At 39.7% G+C, this 22,783-nt stretch overlaps 1 pseudogene; it reads left to right on the forward strand.

Annotated features, from left to right (window-relative positions):
* The first annotated feature begins 4,073 nt into the window (after window positions 1-4,073).
* On the forward strand, window positions 4,074-4,137 carry LOC131178908 (U6 spliceosomal RNA; annotated as a pseudogene).
* The last annotated feature ends 18,646 nt before the right edge of the window (window positions 4,138-22,783 follow it).

Genomic DNA, 22,783 nt, shown 5'->3' on the forward strand with positions numbered 1-22,783 from the left:
TAGTTAGGTGGGCTCACTCCGCAAAATTTTATATGTTAATTATTGTTATTCCTGCTAACTGTTTTGCTTGTCTTGCTTTGTCACGACCCAGGGATGGGGTTGGGACGTGCTTGTTCAACCAGCTACGCACTAGGGTGGAAACTTCGTGTCCCACATCGGAAACGGGAAGAAAAGATTTGATCCATATATGTGGGAGCCTTCCTCACCTGGTCAGCGCGCTTTTGGGAATGAAACCTCCTAAGGGACAAATCCGTGAGGCCCATGGGCCAAAGCGGACAATACTAACTGGAGAAGGATCGGGCTGTTACAATTTGGTATCAGAGCTGGACTCCCTCTAGTACGGTGTGTGGTGCGAGGACGCACCAGGAGGAAGCTGGTGGGCTTGTCACGACCTAGGGATGGGGTTGGGACGTGCTTGTTCAACCAGCTACGCACTGGGGTGGAAACTTCGTGTCCCACATCAGAACCGGGAAGAAAAGATTTGGGCCATATATGTGGGAGCCTTCCTCACCTGGTCAGCGCGCTTTTGGGAATGAAACCTCCCAAGGGACAAATCCGTGAGGCCCATGGACCAAAGCGGACAATACTAACTGGAGAATGATCGGGCTGTTACAATTTTAGTTGTAACATCCCCACTGTATATAATTTGTACGTTCTATTGCTCCAGTAGTCAAATAACAGTCCAGGCAAGTCAGTATGTTTGGAACTACACTTCGGTGATAGTGAACAGACATATAATGATGAAATAAATAAAAAGAAAATACAAGAAAAATCAAACAAAAATGAAAGAGAGAAAATGAAGCTAAGTTAAACGAGGCAAGACTATGATGGGTGACTGCACCGGAAGGCCGTTTCTTGACCCGTGACTCGCTGGGAACCCTCTGAATCTAATTTTGAGATATAAATAAAGGTTTATTGAAATGTAATTGACACTAGAAATATCAAAGAAAAATTAATAAATTAGTACAAAGAAAAATGAAAAATCGAGAAATAGACAAAAATCGGTGTTACCGAAAAATCGGGAATATAACCCGAAGTGGGGCATTTTGGTCAATTGACACCTAGAGTTGGCTTTTGACCTAAATGTCCATTAAAAATAAGTGGTATTAAATTTTAAAATTTCATGAAAATAAGAAATTATATATGAAAAGCAATTAAAGGAAAAAGTGGGGGATTAATTTGCAAATATTGAAACTTTGAATTATAATAATAATAAACCTAAGTTAGTGGGCATATAAAATACATAAGATGACAAGGAACAATCCACTAACTCACTTCATCTTCTCCAATTCTCTCAAGTGGCCGAAATGGAGCTCTTCCTTTCCTCCATGGATGAGTTCCATGAAAGCTCACCAAACTCATCATTTTTCACTTAAAACTCAAGAGTCCTTTCATTAAAATTGGTCCTCACCTCATGGGAAGGCTATAGGCAGCAAAAAGAAAGGAAAATTTTGAAGTTTCACAAGCTTGGGAAGTTCTTGAATTAAGGTTAGTGCTTAATCTCCCCATTTTCTTTCATTAGATCTTGTTTTCAGCTTTGGGTGAGTGGATTTGTGAAGAAATTAAATAAATTAATGTATATTTGGTGAGCCCTTCATTTTGGCAGCCAAGAAATTCATGGGATTTTGATGTGTTTAAATGATGTAGATGAGTTTAAAGATGAAGTTTGATACGGATATATGTATAGGAATTGAATTGATTGAATGTGAATTGTTGAATTAGAATATTTGAATTAAGGGTGTGAAATGGAGCTTTAATGCCTTGGGCAAACTGCCATATTGGGCAGCCTATTAAATCATGAATTTGTGTGTGTGAATATGTAGTTTATTAATGAAATGTAATGGTGCTAAATTGTGGGCAGCATGTGTAGTTAAAATGAAAGTGTTTGTGTAACATAAGTGTTAATGCACATTGAATTTGGGTGGATGTAAATATTGAAGTTTAACGGTGTATTGTGTGCCTTGTGCACTTGAGTATTCTGCCCAGAATTTTTGCTGGAATTGTGTACAATATATATATGGAAGTGTTGTTGATTGAATATTGTAGTAATGAGGAGGAGAAGGAACATCAAATTGGGAGTGTATGTGCTTTGTGCAGGTTGTGTATTGAAGGCAGCACCTAAATTAGGCCATAAATGCCAAACTGTGAACCCAATTGGTATGAGGCCAATATGGGGTGAAACTAGACACCAAATAGGCCAACTTTCATGTAGAAATGTTGCCAAAATTCTGCCTAGAAACTGACCTTAAAAAGTGACCAAATCCGGATTAGTGTATTTAAGGCCTGAAAACTGACCATTTGGGCAGCAGTTAGTGTTTTGGCCATAACTCACTCAAAACAGGTCCAATTGACCTGAAATTTTGACCATGAATAGTTAAGACCTATTTCTACAATTCTTATGAAGACACCAAAACCCAAAAATGGCCAGAACCAAGTCAAATGGCTTGCACAAGTTTGAGTACCAAAACTGCCGAACCAAACGTGACTTAAAATTGACCAAATTTTGCACTAAAGGTGCAATCTGTCCAACTTTAGTAAATTGACCATATCTTGGCCTATACAACTCATAATGACCTGAAATTTTGCCCCGCGTGCAATAAGACATAGACCTACAAGTTTATAGTTTGGACTGAAACCCAAAAACTGAGGGAACTAGGTCGTCCGGCTAAGTCAAAATAGTAGACCGAAATCCAGTAAATTGCAATAAAATGTAATACACTTGGAAATGAAATTGGTAACATATACCAACACTAAAGGGCTATAAAATGTAACATATTGGTAACATTAGAATTGACTCACGTAGAGTGCATCAAGGGTCAACATTATAGGTTGACTAATGAAATAAATTGAAGGAAATAGTACCAAGAGAAATAGGACTTTAAGCTAGACAAATCTAGCACACAAAAATTGAGAAATTGACCAAATTTTGAAGTAAAGGTGCAATCTGTCCAGCTTTAGTAAATTGACCATAACTTGGTCTATACAACTCAAAATGACCTGAAATTTTTTCCCGCATGCAATAATACATAGAGCTACAATTTTGCTTCTTTGACCAGAAGCTAAAAACCAAGGAAAATAGGACTTTAAGCTAGACCAATCTAGCATTCTAAAATTGAAAATTGGTAATTACATAAAATGATGCTTGAAGTAATTTGGCAATGAATGCCAACTTGTGAAAAGGGTAAATTTCATTATATTGACAACATATTGAATTGTAAATTGTGACATGTTGATGCTAGAATCAACCTATCCATGATGCATAAAAAGGTCAATAATTTTATTGACCAGTGAAAGGCATAAAGATGTATAAACCCTATGAATAAAAAATTAAATATGTAACATTGTAATATGCCCTAATTTGCCTAGTTGACTAGTTTGGATAGGGTGGCATGCCAATAGGATTCTGACAGCTATTCTGTAAATGACTTTACGTCATACTGTGTTTTATGGCTTATTATGCCATACTATGATTTTAATAGCCTATGGCTATACAGTTTGTGTTATTATACTTGGCTTAATGCTTGATTGATTATATGGCTTTTTAGCCACACTAATTGTACACCGGGAGACACTTTGTTACCGATGGTGTGACGGCCTGAGGTACTAGGTACCCAGTGCTAGTATATCCGTTTATCCAGTCTGGTCAGTGTATAGGCTATATGGGCAGTCATTTAAAACATTATTCAATTCAGGAAGCTAAGTTAAGTTAAGTATAATGAAATTTCAGTACAATTAAATTAAGTATTGAATGAATGAGTAAAAGAAATTAGCAAAAGAAACATAACAAAAATATAAATTGCAGAATCGTAGAGACTTGAAATACAATACAGTTAGAATAATTTGTATACTGGGTAGTATTACTGAAAAGTTATAAACTAAGCACTTCCAAAGAGGAACAAACTAGTATATAAGATCGTTGATACTAGAAATACCATACCAAATTAAATTGATTCCTGGATATTCGAAATGATGATTTATTTCTTTCTTTACTTGTATATACTATTTCTTGTTATATTATTGCACCACTAAGCAGAAATGCTTAGCGCGATGGAATTGCTTCCTCGCGCATGTACTGAAGATTAGCATGGCCCCTGCGTAAGGATGACACGCACAAATCGAGAAATGGTCCAAATTTTTCAAATGTAATGGCCCGGCCCACTAGTGATATTGTCCGCTCTGGGCTGAAGCCCTCACGGTTTTAAAATGCATCACTAGGGGTTACGAACCACCAACTTATAAATCCAGCATCTCTCTCGTGTTTTGCCGATGTGGGATTTGCCTAGGGTGTTACAATCCACCCCCCTTATGGGACTCAGCATCCTCGCTGAGGTTTGCCCCACCATCGTTCAAGGTTGCACGCGGAGCGGCTCTGATACCACAAATGTAATGGCCCGACCCACTAGTGATATTGTCCGCTCTGGGCTGAAGCCCTCACGGTTTTAAAACGCGTCACTAGGGGTTATGAACCACCAACTTATAAACCCAGCATCTCTCCCGTGTTTTGCCGATGTGGGATTTGCCTAGGGTGTTACATGCTTGTTTTACTTCCTACAGCGCTCTTCGTTTAAAAGAAAAAAAAGAGAAAATTTCCCCCTGTATTGGGAAGAGGTAAAGGTGTCCCTTCACACACTGAACATTCACATGATGTCCTCACACACTTCAACCCTATACCCGGGCTTTCTTACCCTTTTAGGAAAGTAGGAGGGGGTCATGTAGCGGTACCCATAGGTTTTACCCCATTAGTATCCGTGAAGGCTTCTGCTCAAATTGAAACTCGTTCTATTCACTGTGATACCCGTGGAACTTTCTCGATAGTATCATGGGGGATAAAATGGGGCTCTACTATTTACAGTAGGGGCAATTTGGGAACCTGTGGCTTTTAGAAAATTAGACCTTGAGCTAAACTATCACGATAGCTGGAAGCCGTAGCAAGCTACCCTATAAGATAGAACTATCCAATTAGGTAGCACCCAGCCGGTACTAGGACTCTCCTTATTTTAGGACAAAAGGGGCATACTTACTCTTCCCCTATTCTGTTTATTTTATTTTGTTCTTATTTTTAAGGGTAATCTTGAATCATACTGTCAGAAAAACCTACACATTTTCCTACTTCGATAAATGTGTAGGTGCTGCTCCGCCAATAGTATAATTCAAATTTACCCTGCTAATAAGTTTTTCCTGCAGGCATCACCAAATTAAGATCTGTAAAAGGATAAGCATCATTTTTAACATGGCATCCTCGAGTCAGTTGGCAGAAGAAGTTCTTAAATCAGAACAGAATGCTAAACCATGGCCCAAAAATAGTTCAGTGCCCCTATAAAGTGATACTAGCTCATTACCTCCATTGGACCTGAGCAAGATTGAAGTCAGAATGAACAGTCTCGAGGGTCTAGCCAATGGTTGGAAGTCATTTCCCGATCAGGTCAAAGCACAATTTGAGAAGAAATATGGGAAGATTGCAACCTTGATGCGAGTTAAAGTTCAAGTCCAGGCACTAAAGGCCATATTGCCGGTTTGGAATCCTAAGTTTGGGATGTTCTCTTTCAACAACATCGATACTGCTCCCAGTATGGAAGAATATCAAGCATTGCTAGAAATCCCTTATGCGGCGCAGAATCGGATTTACTACACCTCGAGCATAGGCAGACCTGGAAACGGTTCGCACATATGCTGGGGATTCCACCAGAAGAAGCAAAGGTGAGGGAAACTATCAAAGGGAACACGCATGGATGGTATTGGACTTATCTCAAGAAGGGGTTAGATCAATGCATCCAAGATGAGCAGTGGGATCAAGCTTCATTGATGCTCGCTTTAGCAGTCTACGGCTTGATCTTGTTCCCTGGACCTTCCGGAATCATAACCTGCGGCGTTGTGGAAATGTTCTGGGCAGTAGAGAAACAGAAGGTCAATCCAATACCGACAATTCTTGCCGAGACTTTCTTAACCCTTACTTATTGCAGACAACAAGGCAAGGGATCCGTTAGATGTTGTTCTCAATTGTTGCATCTCTGGATTATCAGTCATATGTGTCCTGTGGAGACAAAGGGATTGACTTGGTACCTTGACCAGCCTCTCATCGAGAAAATGACCCGATTAGTAATCAGCCCGAAGGATGAGCCGCAGTGGCAAGAACAGATTTTGAGCTTCAATAGCCATGACTACTGTTGGAGGAAATTGTGGGCGTTAAGTCAATCCATTTTGATCAGCACGGGGGGCAATCAATCGGTATCTCTAATCGAAGTGACTGGATACACAAGTTACACTCCGGCGTTAGTAATGAGACAGTTTGGCTCAACACAGTTCAGAATCAACATTGAAGAATACCACCAAGGTCATTTCTACCATGAGCTCAAAGAAGAGGAAGGTTTGAAAATAGCTCGCAAATCTTGGGAAAATATCACTCTGATGGAGAGGTCGCCTAAAGGCCCGAGTGCCACGGGCGATTATCTTAAATGGAGGGCTGACAGGGATCAAAAACACTTGACTGCAGATTCAATAAATTTCGAATACAGCGACCCTCGTCGAAACGTCCTATCAGAAGAAGCTAATAATCATCTGGCTAATTCCCTACAAAAGGCAAACACTGAAAACTCACAACTGCAAGAATAAATAAAACAGTTGGAGGATCAATAGTAGAACCTTAAAAGAAAAGTGAGAAGGCTCAGGGAAGAGGCAAGGGCCGAAAAGATGGGCTTCGAAGAGCAAGAGGCATGGTGGGAAAAGGAAAAAAGCTCTCTCCAAGCTGTGGTAAAAGAAGTAAAAGTACAGAATAGTAAGCTTCAGGAAAAAATGAAATACCAAGAGATACTCGTAGAAGAGTATAAACAAGAAAACAAAAAGAAGAAGCTCGAATTGAAGGAACAAGCACTACTCATCAACGATATTCTGAAAGAATGTGCTAAGGAAAGAAAGGAAAAAGAAAGACAAGCTGCTCTATATCAGGAGCTGAAAGAGAATGTCGACCAGCTGGAGAGAATGATAGCACAGGGAAAACAAGAACTTCTACTTGAATCTGAGTATGCTCTGAAAATGTTCGACCCTGCCAGACAGGAAGAAAGGTTATATGAGTATCTCAGAAAATGTAATCTCATTATAAAGAACCTCCCTGAGCCTAGGCCAATGTAAAGAATACTGTGTATGAATTATTCAGTTAATAGAATGATTTTTGGGCCATTGTTTAGCAAAATTATGAATGAATAGTATAACTCCCGTAGGAACCCCCTCGCTAGGGTTATGCAAAAAATTGGATGTGCCATATGGACAGGTATCATAGATGCGCATTCAATCCAGTCATTCACAGTCAGACTATCGAACAATGCCATGATAAAATTGATGCAATTATCCTTCTGCAAACTTCATTTTGGCTCCCAAATGCCACTGTATCCTTTGTCCGAACCAGGACCTTTAGTTTTTCTTACGAAATTAAAAATTCATTAAAAGCTTTTTTTACTTTCCTACAGAAAATCAACATTGCTTCAAACAAATCAAGTCTGACCAGGCACACGGTTCAACCCAAACGAGTGTACTTAACAAGATCACAAAAAAAGAAGATAATGGAAGGCCAGGAACAAGTACAGAACCTACAGGGGCAAGTGTCCGAGCTGAAAGACCAGGTCTCAGAAGTCATGAGACTAATGAGGGAGATGTCCCAAAATAAACCCGCTTGAGAACCTAACTTACCACTACCTCCCCTACCACCTACAACAATGGATCCTCATCAGGCTTCAACCTCCTTCACCTTTCAGTCACCTATCCCGGATCCGACAATCACTGTCAATCCGGCTACCATAAATAATGACCTACCTTTCTCCCATTACCTAGCCGTCTTAAATGCCGACCCATGCCCTTCAATACTAATTCCTCCAGTTCACTCCGCCCCTCATCTCCCAACTGGGGGAGCATTTCATGCAGTAGGAGGAGAAAATAAGACCAGAGAAAATGAGAAGCTGTCTGCTCTGGAGGAAAGGTTGAGAGCAATAGAGGGGCTAAACATGTATGGTTCAGTCGATGTGGCGTCACTTAGATTGGTGCCAGATGTGGTGGTGCCTCCCAAATTCAAAGTTCTGGATTTCGACAAGTACACCGGGAACTCGGATCCCCGTATTCACCTGGCAACCTACATTGCCAAAATGTCTGCCTTGACAGAAGATGACAGACTTTTCGTCCACTTCTTTCACGAGAGCCTCTCCGGAGCAGCCCTGAGATGGTGCATACAGTTGGACAGGAGCAAACTGCACTCCTGGAAGGATTTAGCTGATGCCTTCTTGAAGCAGTATAAATTTAACTGTGATGTGGCCCCCACAAGGAGGGACCTCCAAAACCTGGTGCAGAGGGATAGGGAAAGCTTCAAGGAATATGCCCAAAGATGGAGGGAGAAGGCTGCAGAAATATATCCTCCAGTGACCGACAATGAACTATGCTCCCTGTTCATCGAGACATTGAAGGCTCCTTACTTCAATTTGATGATTGGAAATACTTCCAACAGCTTCTCGGATATTATCCAAGCTGGCGAGAGGATAGAAGCTAATTTAAGGATGGGACGACTGCAAGAGTTGACTGAGAATCCTTCGAAGAAAGCTGCCAATTTTGGCAAAAAGAAGGAGGGTGATGTGCATTCCATCACCCGGTAGAACAATTATTCCCCACTTCCCCAAAATAACTACCGGCCATATCCTCCACCTCATGGCCAAACCATTGCAAACATTCCACCTCCTTTCCCAAATTATCCACACCCACGCCTGCAGTATCCACCACCTACAAATTACCAACCCAGACTGCCTCCTCCACCTACCCAACCCAGACCACCTCAAAATAACTCGAGACCACCAAGAAATCCTGATCCACCCCTTCCCCTCCCACTCAGTGAAATATACCGATACCTCGTTGGTATAAACCAGATAGTACCGGTTCCCCTTAACCCAATTCAGCCACCATACCCCAGGTGGTATGATGCCATTGCCCGTTGTGAGTATCATGGAGGGGCACAAGGGCATTCAACTGATAACTGCGGGGCACTCAGAGGGAGAGTGCATGCTTTAATCAGGAATAGGTGGTTGAAGATTGAGGGAAATGGTTCCCTCCCCAATGTTACCTCAAACCCATTGCCCAATCATAATGCGGGCAATGGTGTAAATATGATAGACTCAGATGGAGAAGGGTTAACCCCAAAGGTAGATGAGCTGATTCCTCACTTTGAGGCAATTTTTAGGATGGCAGTAAGGGAAGGTTACCTTTAGCCTCAAGCACCAGAACTTGAAGATGGGGCAGGTTGCTCCTATCATGGAGGGCAGCTAACCACCAGCTGCAAAATTGTGAAGAGTTTAAGCAAGAGGTCCAAAATTTATTGTCCCTCAAAGTTCTGAGATGCCAGGCAAAGCCAAAGATGGAGGGTGGAGTAAATACAGCCCGACTCGGCCAAAACACCTCCACCCATAATCACAGAATTACTTTCTCACCCCCAGTATCCTTACCTCCAGTGACAATCATCCGAACCCTGCCTCAGCTCCCTGTCACAAACACCCATGCCATACCTTGGAATTATAACTTCCAAGTTTTAACTCAAGGAGCGTCAAGCAATACATCAGCTCCTAATCTTGCTTCACCTTTGGCACCTCCAAAACCGTGCTTCACTCCTCATGAGCATTTCAAAATGACTTATGCCGGACCTACCAGCAGTACTACTCCCCAAGCTAATCTTCAGCCCGTCGCTGCCACAAAATCCTCCCCACCTGAGCAAGAAGTCGAGTTTATAACTCGAAGTGGGAGATGTTACGGGAACGAAGAGAAAGAAAAGAAGAAAGGGAAAGTAGAAACGGGAGAGTCACAGAAGAGTACGGAAGAGGAGGTTGAGAAAACGCAGGAAGTAGAACCCACCAGACCAAGAGAGGAAGAGGAGCTGCTGCTTCAAATAATGAAGCAGAGTGAATATGACGTGGTTGAGCAGTTAAGGAAGACACCCACCAGAATTTCACTATTGTCACTAATTTTGAGCTCAGAGGTACACCGTCAAGCCCTACAGAAAATTCTGGATCAGGCCTTTGTGAACCCCGACATCACACCGGGGCAGTTTAAGAAGATAGTGGGACAAATCCAGGCATCCAGTTTTGTCACCTTTTCTGAAGAAGAGATAGACCCTACAGGCTTAACGCACACTAAAGCTCTGCATGTGACAGTAAAATGTAAAGGTTGTATAGTGGCCAAGGTCCTTATTGATAATGGATCAGCACTCAACGTACTGCCTAGTGCCACCTTGGCCAGACTGCCGGTTGACCAATCGAATATACATCAGAGTGCTATGGTGGTAAGAGCCTTTGATGGTACAAGAAGAGAAGTGCTGGGAGACATTGACTTGCCACTCCAAATTGGCGCATGTACCTTCAACATCACATTCCAAGTGATGAACATTGAACCGGCCTACACTATGTTGCTGGGGAGGCCTTGGATCCATTCAGCGAATGTCGTTCCTTCAACTTTGCACCAGAAGATAAAGTATATTATGGACGGCAAAATCACTGTGAGAGGGGAAGAAGCCATATTGGTCACCAAGCCACAATCACTTCCTTATGTGGAAGCGGCTGAGGAGTCATTGGAAAGCTCCTTCCAGGCCCTCGAACTACAAGAAAGCGTTTCAAGAAATGAAGGGGCTATGGCTATGGTAGCCAAAGTGATGTCAAGGAATGGGTATGAAGAGGGCAAAGGCCTAAGTGCCGCATTGCAAGGGATTATCGAACCTATACCGGCTATCCAGAAGGTAGGCCGCTGCAGTTTGGGTTATGAGGAAGATGCCCTCATGGATGGGCGATTCTGGATGAGGAATAGACTTCAGGATCAGAGATTCAATTAGAAAATCGGGAGAATGAAGGTAGTCCCGAGAATCACGGAAGTCTTCACTAAACCGGTCATTGAAAATCCGGCAGAGGTGGAAGAATCACCCGATGAACCATCCATCGATGTCATCCACTTGGATTCCTTATATGAGGCTCTGGTCTTGCCAATAGCTGAGGGGCAAGAACTGGGCAACTGGATAGCAGAGGACATCCCTGTACTTAATTTCGAGTAAAGTACCTTTGGTTATCCACACTTGATCACTTTGTCCATGGTGGCAAGTGTAATATTGTAAATGGAGCCTTTTCTTATATCATAAATGTTAATGAATTAATAGCGCATTTTATATCCAATTCTCTTTTTCTTTCCTTTTGAATTCCATCCTTATAATTTATTCTATTTTCGTTCATTCAGGACCATTCACCAATTAATACCTAATAATTCAATAGACTCAGAAATTCCTCTGGTTAATTTTGAAATCCCCATAACTGCAATTACTTCAAGTGATTCTGAGGTGGAGCTCATAGAAGAAAGGGATGAAAGGGATGAACCTTCCCTAGTGCCTTGTGGAGACGAAACGCGCACCATAAACTTAGGCACAGAAGAAGTGAAAAAGGAACTTAAGGTTGTAGAGAGTGAAGAATTGGGAGATATGATCAGTTTGCTCAAAGAATTCCTGGATGTATTTTCATGGAGCTATGATGATATGGTTGGTTTGGACCCTCATATAGTGACGCACAAAATTCCCCTAATTCCGGGGACAATCCCGGTAAAGCAGAAATTAAGAAGAATGAATCCTGACACACTGCTCAAAATTAGGGATGAGGTCAAGAAACAGTATGATGCTGGGTTTCTGGAAGTAGTCAAATATCCCCAATGGATAGCTAACGTTGTCCCGGTAATGAAGAAGGATGGGAGAGTTAGGGTATGCGTTGATTACAGGGATCTTAATAAAGCAAGCTTGAAAGATGATTTCCCTTTCCCTCACATTGATGTGTTAGTAGACAATGTTGCGGGATTGGGCAGGTGTTCGTGTATCGACGGGGCATTGGGATACAATCAAATCCCAATGGACGAGGGAGACAAGGAGAAAACTGCCTTTATCACCCAATGGGGGGTATTTTGCTATCGGGTCATGCCTTTCGGGTTGAAGAATGCTGGCGCCACCTACCAACGCGCTATGGTCACATTATTCCACGATATGATGCATAAAGAAGTGGAGGTGTACGTGGATGATATGATCATCAAATCCAGGGGAGAAGAGAGCCATGTGCAGGTGATGAGGAAAGTATTAGAGAGACTCAGGAAATATTAGCTGAAACTGAACCCTGCCAAATGCATATTCGGAGCTAGATCTGGGAAATTGTTGGGATTCATAGTAAGTGAGAAAGGAATAGAAGTTGATCCAGACAAAGTCCGAGCCATTCAAGAGATGCCATCCCTAAGAACAGAAAGGGAGGTGCGCAGTTTCCTGGGGAAGTTGAACTACATACCAAGATTTATTTCCAATCTCACCGCTAAAGCTGAGCCTATTTTTAGACTTCTCCGAAAGAACAACACCACTCAATGGGATTCGGTTTGTCAAGAGGCTTTTGAGAAAATCAAGCAGTACCTGTCAAACCCACCAGTATTGGTTCCACCAGTGGCGGAAAGGCCTTTGATTCTGTATATGGCGGTCCAACAAAGCTCAATGGGATGTGTTTTGGGGCAACATGATGATACCGGCTGAAGGGAGAGGGCTATTTATTATCTGAGCAAAAAGTTCAATGAGTGTGAATCAAGGTATTCTTTCCTAGAGAAAACTTGCTGCGTGTTAGCCTGGACAGCGAATCGCCTCAAGCACTACATGTTGAATCACAAGACATGGCTCATTTCCAGAATGGATCCTATCAAGTATGTATTAGAAAGCCCATTCATGCCGGGAAGGATAGCCAAGTGGCAGGTCATACTATCTCAATATTACATTGTCTATATGACCCGGAAAGCAGTCAAAGGTAGCGTGATCGCTGATCTCCTAGCAGAAAACCCTATCCAGAATTATGAATCTCTGGATTTTGAGTTCCCTGATGAGCATATTAACGAAGTAGACTGTGGAGAAGAAGAGCCAGCTGATGTATGGGAAATGTATTTCGACAGAGCTGTCAATTTGTCCGGTAATGGAATCGGAGCTGTATTGGTATCCCCGGATGGAAAACACTTTCCGATAGCTATCAAGTTGAGATTTGACTGCACCAACAACGTCGCAGAATATGAAGCTTGTGTAATGGGTCTACAAGCTGCTATCGAAATGAAGGTCAGGAAGTTGGAAACATATGGAGACTCAGCCCTGATCATTTATCAAGTCAAAGGAGAATGGCAAACCAAGGATCCGAAGCTAATCCCATATCAGAAGTACTTACTGGAGCTGATTAAGAAGTTCGAAGAAATCTCTTTCACTCACCTTAGTCGAGATAAGAATCAATTTGCAGACGCCTTGGCCACCTTGGCTGTTATGGCTCAAATGGAAGAAGGGCAGACGACTCAGGTATTAAAGATTAAAGCAAGGAGTGAGCCGGCTTACTGCTTCATGATCGAAGAAGAACCTAATGGTAAACCTTGGTACCATGACATCTTGCTTTACATCAGAACCAGAGAATTCCCCTCAGGGGCGAGCAAAAACGAAAAGAGGATGATTCGGAGATTAGCATTAGGATACTTCCCCAGTGGAGAAACCCTATACAAAAGGAGCTCCAATGGCGAGTTGTTGAGATGTGTGGATGCAAAAGAGGCAAAGAGAATCCTTTTCGAGACTCATGAGGGAAACTGTGCAACCCATGCCAATGGGCATATGATGGCTAAATAAATCATGAGACGAGGATATTTTTGGACTACCATGGAAAAAGATTGCGTTGAGTATTTCCGAAAGTGCCATAAGTGTCAAATCTACGCAGATCCAATAAACGTTCCGCCTCACCAATTGTTCAACCTCGTTTCACCATGGCCTTTCGCAATGTGGGGCATCGATGTGATTGGCCCCATCAACCCTAAGGCATCTAATGAGCATAGATTTATCCTGGTAGCTATCGATTATTTTTCTAAATAGGTCAAAGTGACATCATATGCCCACATTACATAGAACACATTTCTCAAATTCCTCAGAAATAATATCATCTGCCGGCACGGCCTCCCCAATGAAATCGTCATTGACAACGCCAAGAATTTGAATGGTCCGAAGATTCAGAAATTATGTGATCAATACAAGATCTGACATCTCAATTCCTCCCCATACCGTCCCCAGATGAATGGAGCGGTGGAAGCTGCAAACAAAAATCTCAAAAAGATAATTCGGAAAATGACGATCACTTATATGGATTGGCATGATATGCTCCCCTATGCCCTTCACGCATACCAGACTTCCGTAAGGACCTCAACTGGTGCAACTCCTTACTCGCTGGTTTATGGGATGGAGGCTATATTACCTATTGAAGTTGAAATTCCTTCCATGAGGATTCTGAAGGAATCAGGGATTGATGAGTCAGAGTGGATCCAGTCGATGTTGGATCAATTAAACTTGCTGGACGAGAAGAGGCTAGCAGCAGCATGTCATGGGCAGTTATACCAGAGGAGAATGGCCAGGGCATTTGATAAAAACGTTCGCCCACGCGAATTTCAACCTGGGGACCTAGTTCTGAAGAAAGTGCTTCCGAATCAAAACGATCCCTGGGGTAAATGGTCACCAACCCATGAGGGACCCTATGTGGTTAAAAAGGCATTTTCTGGTGGGGCCCTGATCTTGACCCACATGGACGGTAAAGAATTTCCAAGACCTGTGAATGCTGACGCCGTCAAGAGATACTATGCCTAAAAAAAAAAAAGGTGAAAAAGAGTAGGAGTGAAAACCCGAAAGGGCGCTCCTAGCAAAATGTGTGAAAGAAGGCGAAAACCCTGGAAGGGCGCTTTTTGTAAAATGAGTGAAGGATGAAAACCCAAAAGGGCGTCCTGAAAGAGCGAGCTAAAAAAAAAAATTTAGGGGTGAAAACCCGAAAGGGCATCCCAAGAACCAAAAGGGAGAAATAAGGAAAGGAGCATGAAACCGAGAAGGGAAATAAACCGTCATCGCATGAGACTTCAGAGTACTAGAAATAATGGCAGTTAAGGGATTTCAAAGCCTACAAGGAATATGTGAGATCTATCCTTGTACCCATTTTCTTTGAAACTGTACCTTTGTTTCTTAAAACCATAATAAAGTTATACTTTGTTCACTTTGCTTTTATCTTCCCGTACACTCACTTTTTAATATTGTCCTTCTTCAATCTCTTTATTTAATGCGCTATTAATCATTTAAAATTTTTCCATAAGATTAGGATTTGAAAATTGATAACCTCACGTACTTTGCTATGAGATTTGCAGGAAATGGCCTAAAAAAAAAAAAAAAGAGAGGGAAGGGTGCTTCTAGTCAAATGGGCGAAAGGAAAGTGAAAACCCGCAAGGGCGTTTTTCGTAAAATAAGAAGAAAGTCGGGAACAGAAAAGGGGCATCCGAAGAAGTGGGGTCGTAGGTCAAGTCTTGCAACTCGTCCTCCATTAAGCATCGGCTTTCGGGATCCTGTTAAGTACACTTCATCAGGGAGGAACTTCTTGTGTCGAGATTAGACTTGCTTTATAAGTTGATTTTAATTTCCAGCATTTTAAATTTCCTGTTATCAACCTCTGGTTCCTTGATCTAAGTTGATTTTAATTTTCAGCATTTTAAATTTCCTGTTAATCAACCTCTGGTTCCTTGATCTAAGTTGATTTTAATTTTCAGCATTTTAAATTTTCGGTTATCAACCTCTAGTTCCTTGATCTAAGTTGATTTTAATTTTCAGCAATTTAAATTTCCTGTTATCAACCTCTGGTTCCTTGATCTAAGTTGATTTTAATTTTCAGCATTTTAAATTTCCGGTTATCAACCTCTGGTTCCTTGATCTAAGTTGATTTTAATTTTCAGCATTTTAAATTTCCTGTTATCAACCTCTGGTTCCTTGATCTAAGTTGATTTTAATTTTCAGCATTTTAAATTTCCTGTTAATCAACCTCTGGTTCCTTGATCTAAGTTGATTTTAATTTTCAGCATTTTAAATTTCCTGTTTATCAACCTCTGGTTCCTTGATCTAAGTTGATTTTAATTTTCAGCATTTTAAATTTCCTATTATCAACCTCTGGTTCCTTGATCTAAGTTGATTTTAATTTCCTGCATTTTAAATTTTCTGTTATTAACCTCTGGTTCCTTGATCTAAGTTGATTTTAATTTTCCTACATTTTAAATTTCCTGTTATCAACCTCTGGTTCCTTGATCTAAGTTGATTTTAATTTTCAGCATTTTAAATTTCCTGTTATCAACCTCTGGTTCCTTGATCTAAGTTGATTTTAATTTTCAGCATTTTAAATTTCCTGTTTATCAACCTCTGGTTCCTTGATCTAAGTTGATTTTAATTTTTAGCATTTTAAATTTCCTGTTTATCAACCTCTGGTTCCTTGATTTAAGTTGATTTTAATTTTTAAGCATTTTAAATTTCCTGTTAATCAACCTCTGGTTCCTCGATCCAAGTTGATTTTAATTTTCTAGCATTTTAACTCCTGTTACCAATCTCTAGGTCACTAACTTAAGTAGGCTTTAGTTTCCTAACCTTGAACACCTAATCGCCCAAAATATGGGTCTGAATCTTTACATAATTCCTACACGGGAAATTTTTTTCCTTTAATAGAAATTATGTAAAGAGGGGCAGCTGTCGACACCATATTTTGGCCGATCCCCATAATCAATAAATTTCGAAACCTATCCCCAGCACTAAGTCTTCCTTGCCAGCCAATTACATTTCTGATCTCTCTTTGCCGGACAACCACATTTCCGATCTCTCACTCAAAAGGAATCGAATCAATACTATGTCCCCATGACATTTAAAGCCTCGACGATCTCTCAAACCAATTGTCAAATCCCCTGATTAGTCAATTACATTCCCGATCTCTCTTGACAAACGAAATTGAACCAACACTAGATCTTTATGTCACCAGTTTTATTGCCGATCTCCCTTTTAAAAGTTTAGGAATAATCAAGTTAAGGTTCCAATCCGGTTTAATGATGATCTCGATCTTAAGTGTTCAAGCCAAATTTCCAATTTTGATCAAGTCCCGTTGAGCGTTGGTTCCCTGCTTATCTCATGTTTATTATGTTTTCCGACCGCTTACACTTAGATTAGTAATCACTTTTAGTTGTTTTAATGTGCTCAGACAATCAAGTGCTTAAGTAATTTAGAGATTTTCCAATCACATCCATTCACTGAACAAAAAGGGAATTTCATTTCATATTAAAATTTGTACAAGTCATTCGGCTGGAGGATCACCCCCAGCCTGATCTACATTTTGCTCACTTCCTCTCTCACCCTCAGCCTCCTCCTCACTTTCCTCTTCGTCTTGGGGAGCCAGGTCGACCATCCAGGAGAAGTCCTCCTCAGGATAACGCTTCTTGAGCTCGGCCAAGAGATCCCTGTGAGCATTTACATAAGCGCCGGTGTAACACCCTCATTGTAGCAATTACGTACATTCTACTGTTCCGGTGACCGGTGTCGGTCCGGACAGCTAAAACATTCGGAAAAATATTTAAACTAAAGTCAGGAACCATAATTAACTCAAATATTAATAAGAAAAATTTAGGAAAAATTTTTGAAATAAAATACAACCAAGTTAAACGAGCTGGTGCCCAAGCGATGGGTAACCAAAGTGAAGTTGCGGTTCTCGCAACGAGGAGCCCTAGACCAGGGGAAAAATTCATAAAATAATTTTTGGGACTCCAGAGAAGGGTCATTGAGGTTCCTATAGCATTAAAATGCCAAGAAAATATTTAGAAAAAATTTTCAATCGGTACAGACAATTTTGACCCGTTAAGCCAAACGGAGGGCATTTTGGTCATTTCGCCTTCAGAGGTTATTTTTGGCCGACTTGTCCAGTTAAGTAAATAATTATTATGATTCAAAATATGAATAAATATTGCTAAAAATTAAATTGAAAATAAGTAGAGAAGAAAAGAATAGAAAATGAGAAAAATGCCCATTTATGACATATGATGATGTCATTTACTTTCTCCCAACCAATCACCATTCAACAAGCTTTCTTAAATCACTTAAAAGAGACAAAGAAAGACCAAAAATTCTGGTCATCTTCTTCTTCTTCTTCCTCAAAATGTGACCCTCTCTTCTTCCTCCCTCCATGAAAATTTTCTTTCATTTCCTCCATTTCCCATGAATTTCCACTATAAAACCCTAGACACCTTTCATTAAAACTTGTCCATACAAGTTGGGGAAGTGTTTGGCAGCCTAGAAAAGCAAAGAAAGTGGAGTTGAAGCTTAGAAAATTCTGCCCTACAAGAGGTTAGTGCTTACTTATGCAAAGATTTCTTTATTTCCATGTTAGGGACTTGAATTTAGTAGGAATTTGTAAACTAAATGGACTAAATTCATGTGTATACATACCATGGATTTCGGCTGCCCTAAGGAAGGAACAAGATTGAGTGTTTTTGATGGACTTAAAGTGGACTAGAGATCATGTTTGAAGTACATAATTATGTGGATAATGACTTAGCTAGTTAACTAGGGTAACTAGTGTGAAATGGAGATGGCAATTAGGGTTTTGAGAAGTGAAAATTTGACTTGGCTTAGGAAATTGTTAGAGAACATTTTAAGGGTCAATTAGTGACCATTTTAGGTAAGTTGACCATAATTTGGACTGAAATGTAGCATGGCAAAGTGAATGAGTATGCTGCCTAGGGACAGCAGCAGGGTGACTGAAATTTCAGTCCACTTAGACAGCCATAACTTTGGTTGTGTAGGTCCAATTGGTGTTTGGCCAATTGGACATGAAACTAGGATTATAATGTCACATTTTTTCTGAAGAAACCATGCCCAAAAGACCAAAGCAAGAGGACCAAAAGTTGGCCCCAATCCGGATACCCTGCAACAGCACCTGCAGAAATGACCAAATGAATAGTAACTATTTATTTGGCCATAACTCACTGTAGAAATGGTCAATTGACCTGAAATTTTTACAGAAACAATTTAAGACATAGACAAACAACTTTCATGAAGAAACCTACCCCAAATTATGGCAAGAACCTAACCCAAATGGCAGTCACAGTCACTGTTTATGTTACTGTAGATTTGGTAATTCTGCAGTTTTGGCAATCCGGCCAGCTATGGTTTTTGGACCATATCTGGAGCTACAAAACTCCAAATGGAGTGATTCAAAAAAGGAAATTCAACTAGACAAAATGAGGAACAACTTTCATGTTTACCATTTCCTCAAATTCCCACTGCAATAGGGCTTAATGGAACAGTAAAGTTAGGCTTCAAAAACTGAAAATTCTGCCCTTTTGGTTTTAAGCATAGAAATGGTAATGGCAATCAATTCCAACAAGTTTTAAATACAAAATGTGGTATGTTTGGGGTGTTAAAACCAATACACCTATTTTCTATCCAAAAGTCAACATTTTTGTTGACCAATGAGGTGAATAGTGACACCAAAACTTGAAATTCAAAATTTGAAATTAGAAATGCATCTAGGGGACTTTAAATTGCAATTGGCAATTAATACTAGCAAATGTAAAACTCAAAATGTGGGATTTTGGTGTAATTAGAATTAACATATCCCTTAAGTATGAAAAAGTCAACATTTTGGTTGACTAGTAAGGTGAATAGTAATCAAAATGAGTAACAAACTAAGATGAAGACCTATAACCAATTCTAAGCTTAAATGCTTAGAATTGTATGACAAATGTGGACTATGCATCTTAGTCAAAACTGTTAAAAGGAAATTAAGAGCATAAATTTGAAATCCATGAAATTTTCATGGATTACTTGAAACATGATAAATAAGTCACCTAATTGATGTGAATAGATAGTTAGGGCTTATATGCCCATCACAAGTGGAATTCATAAAATATTAGTAACTCAACTTGAAATATAAAATTTGTAATTATATAAGTAGATTCTTAAATGTATAAATGAGAAAGGAAAATGTTTTGAATACAATGGTACAGGTGAACCATTGTTTAGAATTGTGATCAATATGAATAACATAATGAATGAATAAATGAACTATATTAATGTATGAATAAAAGATTAGTTCTCATTATTATAAAAAGGAGAAGTATTTTGAGTACAATGGTATAAAAGGATAATTGATGTGAATTGTGATCATATAAATGATCAAATGAATGTATGAATTATAATTGAAATTTCTCATGAAATAATGAATTCATAAAACACAATATATTAATATTTAATGATATTATGTGCCCTTGTATTGCCTAGACACGTGTGTCAGATTGGATAGATTGGCATGCCAATAGGGTATTGTTTTAGCAGTACTGCGAAAGGCTTTATGCCTGTATTCATGGCTTTATGCCCGTATTCATGGCTTTATGCCAACATTCATGGCTTTTATGCCCGATTATGTGTTATCATGGCTTTTTAGCCATACTAACTGCATACGTGGTTGACGTTCTGCGTCCCATGGTATGATGGCCCGAGGCACCGCGGTGTCCAGTGCCAACGACCCGTTATCCAGTTTAATCAGCCTGTCGTAGGTTACTTGGGCAGTGTAATTTATTGAGATAAGTTAAGAATATTAGCAATTAAAAATATTAGAAATTAAATAAAATAAATGAGTAAGATGACCTAAAATAAATTAGGATAGTTATTTATTAGAAAGAATCGAAATGAACTGGACAGATATCAAAATTTACTTATTATGAAATAATCTGAGACAACCTAGCAAGTATAGGGAAAATGCTAAAAGATTAGAAAAGAAAATTATAACATAAATAAATATGGCAAATGTGCTTATATAACAATATAAGCATAAATTTATTATTTTCAAGTCATTTTTCTTTGTACATTATTACTGTACATTGGCAAATAAACACTTTCAAAGAAGACTAAATTAGGATATAACACATTAAATGTGACACCCCGTACCCGTGTACAGTATACCCGAGTAAGTAATGTCACACAGTGTACCGGCACACTCTAATATACCCTAATTAATTTTCATCATAATTTTGAATATAACTTGTAAAATATAACTCATTTAAGTTATTTATTGAAATCATAATTTATTTGAGGTTCCGTAAAGTTTAAAGAAAATCCGGCAGAGTACCGGCTAAAAATGGAGAAAACAGTTCTTCGGAACCTGTGAAAAACACTTCTAATAAACAAATTCATTCATTCTCAACTCCAATACCATCACAAAACTCAATATCAAGATCTCACATTTCAATTTCAATTCTCAACCATCCATCACATGTGATGATCACATATAATTCATAAATAACCATTTACTGATCTCACATTTCAATTTCAATTCTCAACCATCCATCACATGTGATGATCACATATAATTCATAAATAACCATTTACTTTTCCATTCACAAATACAATTTTCATAATTTACATAAACCTCAATATACATTACACAAGTTTAATTATATATGAGAAAATCAAAATTAAGTTACAAAATGTCAAAATGACACCTAGTATCCTACTAATGCACTGCAGCAGTTGAGGTGACACGGACACTGTGCAGAGCTGCAGGATGGACTCACCCGATCGTGGTCTCACGGGCTCACGATCTGTATCTCCAGTACCTACGCGTGGCAAAAGCAACGCGCTAAGCAATAATGCTTAGTGGTGCAATAATATGATAAAAGAAAATAGCAAGAAATTAACTGTGTAGTGAATGTGTACGTTTTATTTGTTTGGTATTTGTATATCATTTACTTTGTTCACTTTTATTCATTTGGTTGCCCCAAGTAACCTACACTAGACGACTGGACTGGATAACGAGTAAACTGGCACTGGGTATCTAGTACCTCGGGCCGTCACACCATCGGTCACATATGCATCTCCCGGTGTGCAACAGAACAGCTACCAAGCTGTAAATAATCTCAGGCACAAGGCCAATTCTCAATGCAAAGTCAGAATGGCTAAAAGCCATGAAATCACAGAATGGCATATTGCCATGTGCAGTACTGCTAACTGAACCCTATTGGCATGCCAAACTATCCAAACCAATCATGTTAGGTATACTAGGGCATTTGAAACTTTTAAATTCTTCAATTTGTGCATTTCAAGTTTTGGTGTCACTATTCACCTCATTGGTCAACAAAAATGTTGACTTTTGGATAGAAAATGTGTACATTGACTTTGGCACTCCCAACATACCACATTTTACATTTAAAACTTGTTAGAATTGGTCACCATTACCATTTCTAACTTAAAACCAAGAGGGCAGAAAATTTCAGTTTTTGAGTCTAAGTTCACTGTTCTATTAAACACAGTTACAGTGGAAATTTGAAGAAATGGCAAACATGAAAGTTGTTCCTTATTTTGTCTAGTTGAATTTCCTTTTTTGAATCACTCCATTTGGAGTTTTGTAGCTCCAGATATGGTCCAAAAACCACAGCTGGCCGGATTTCTATTATGCAGAAATTACCATATCTACAGTAACATGAACAGTGACTGCCACTGCCATTTGGGTTAGGTTCTGGCCATAATTTGGGGGAGGTTCCTTCATGAAAGTTGTTTGTCTATGTCTTAACTTGTTGCTGTAAACATTTCAGGTCAATTGACCATATCTACAGTGAGTTATGGCCAAATGAATAGTTACTGTTCATTTGGCCAATTCTGCATAATCAGTTGCAGGGTATCCGGATTGGGGCCAAGTTTTGGTCCTCTTGCTTTGGTCTTTTGGGCATGGTTTCTTCAGCAAAAATGTGCCATTGTAAGCCTAGTTTCATGTCCAATTGGCCAAACACCAATTGGAGTAACACAGCCAAAGTTATGGCTGTGTAATTGGACTGAAATTTCAGTCCATTGCTGCTGTCCTAGGGCAGATTACACCTTCACTTTGCCATACTATTTTTCAGTCCAATTTATGGTCAACATACC

The sequence above is a fragment of the Hevea brasiliensis genome, chromosome 3 (assembly GCF_030052815.1).
Source record: "Hevea brasiliensis isolate MT/VB/25A 57/8 chromosome 3, ASM3005281v1, whole genome shotgun sequence".
In the NCBI taxonomy this organism is placed as follows: Eukaryota; Viridiplantae; Streptophyta; class Magnoliopsida; order Malpighiales; family Euphorbiaceae; genus Hevea; species Hevea brasiliensis.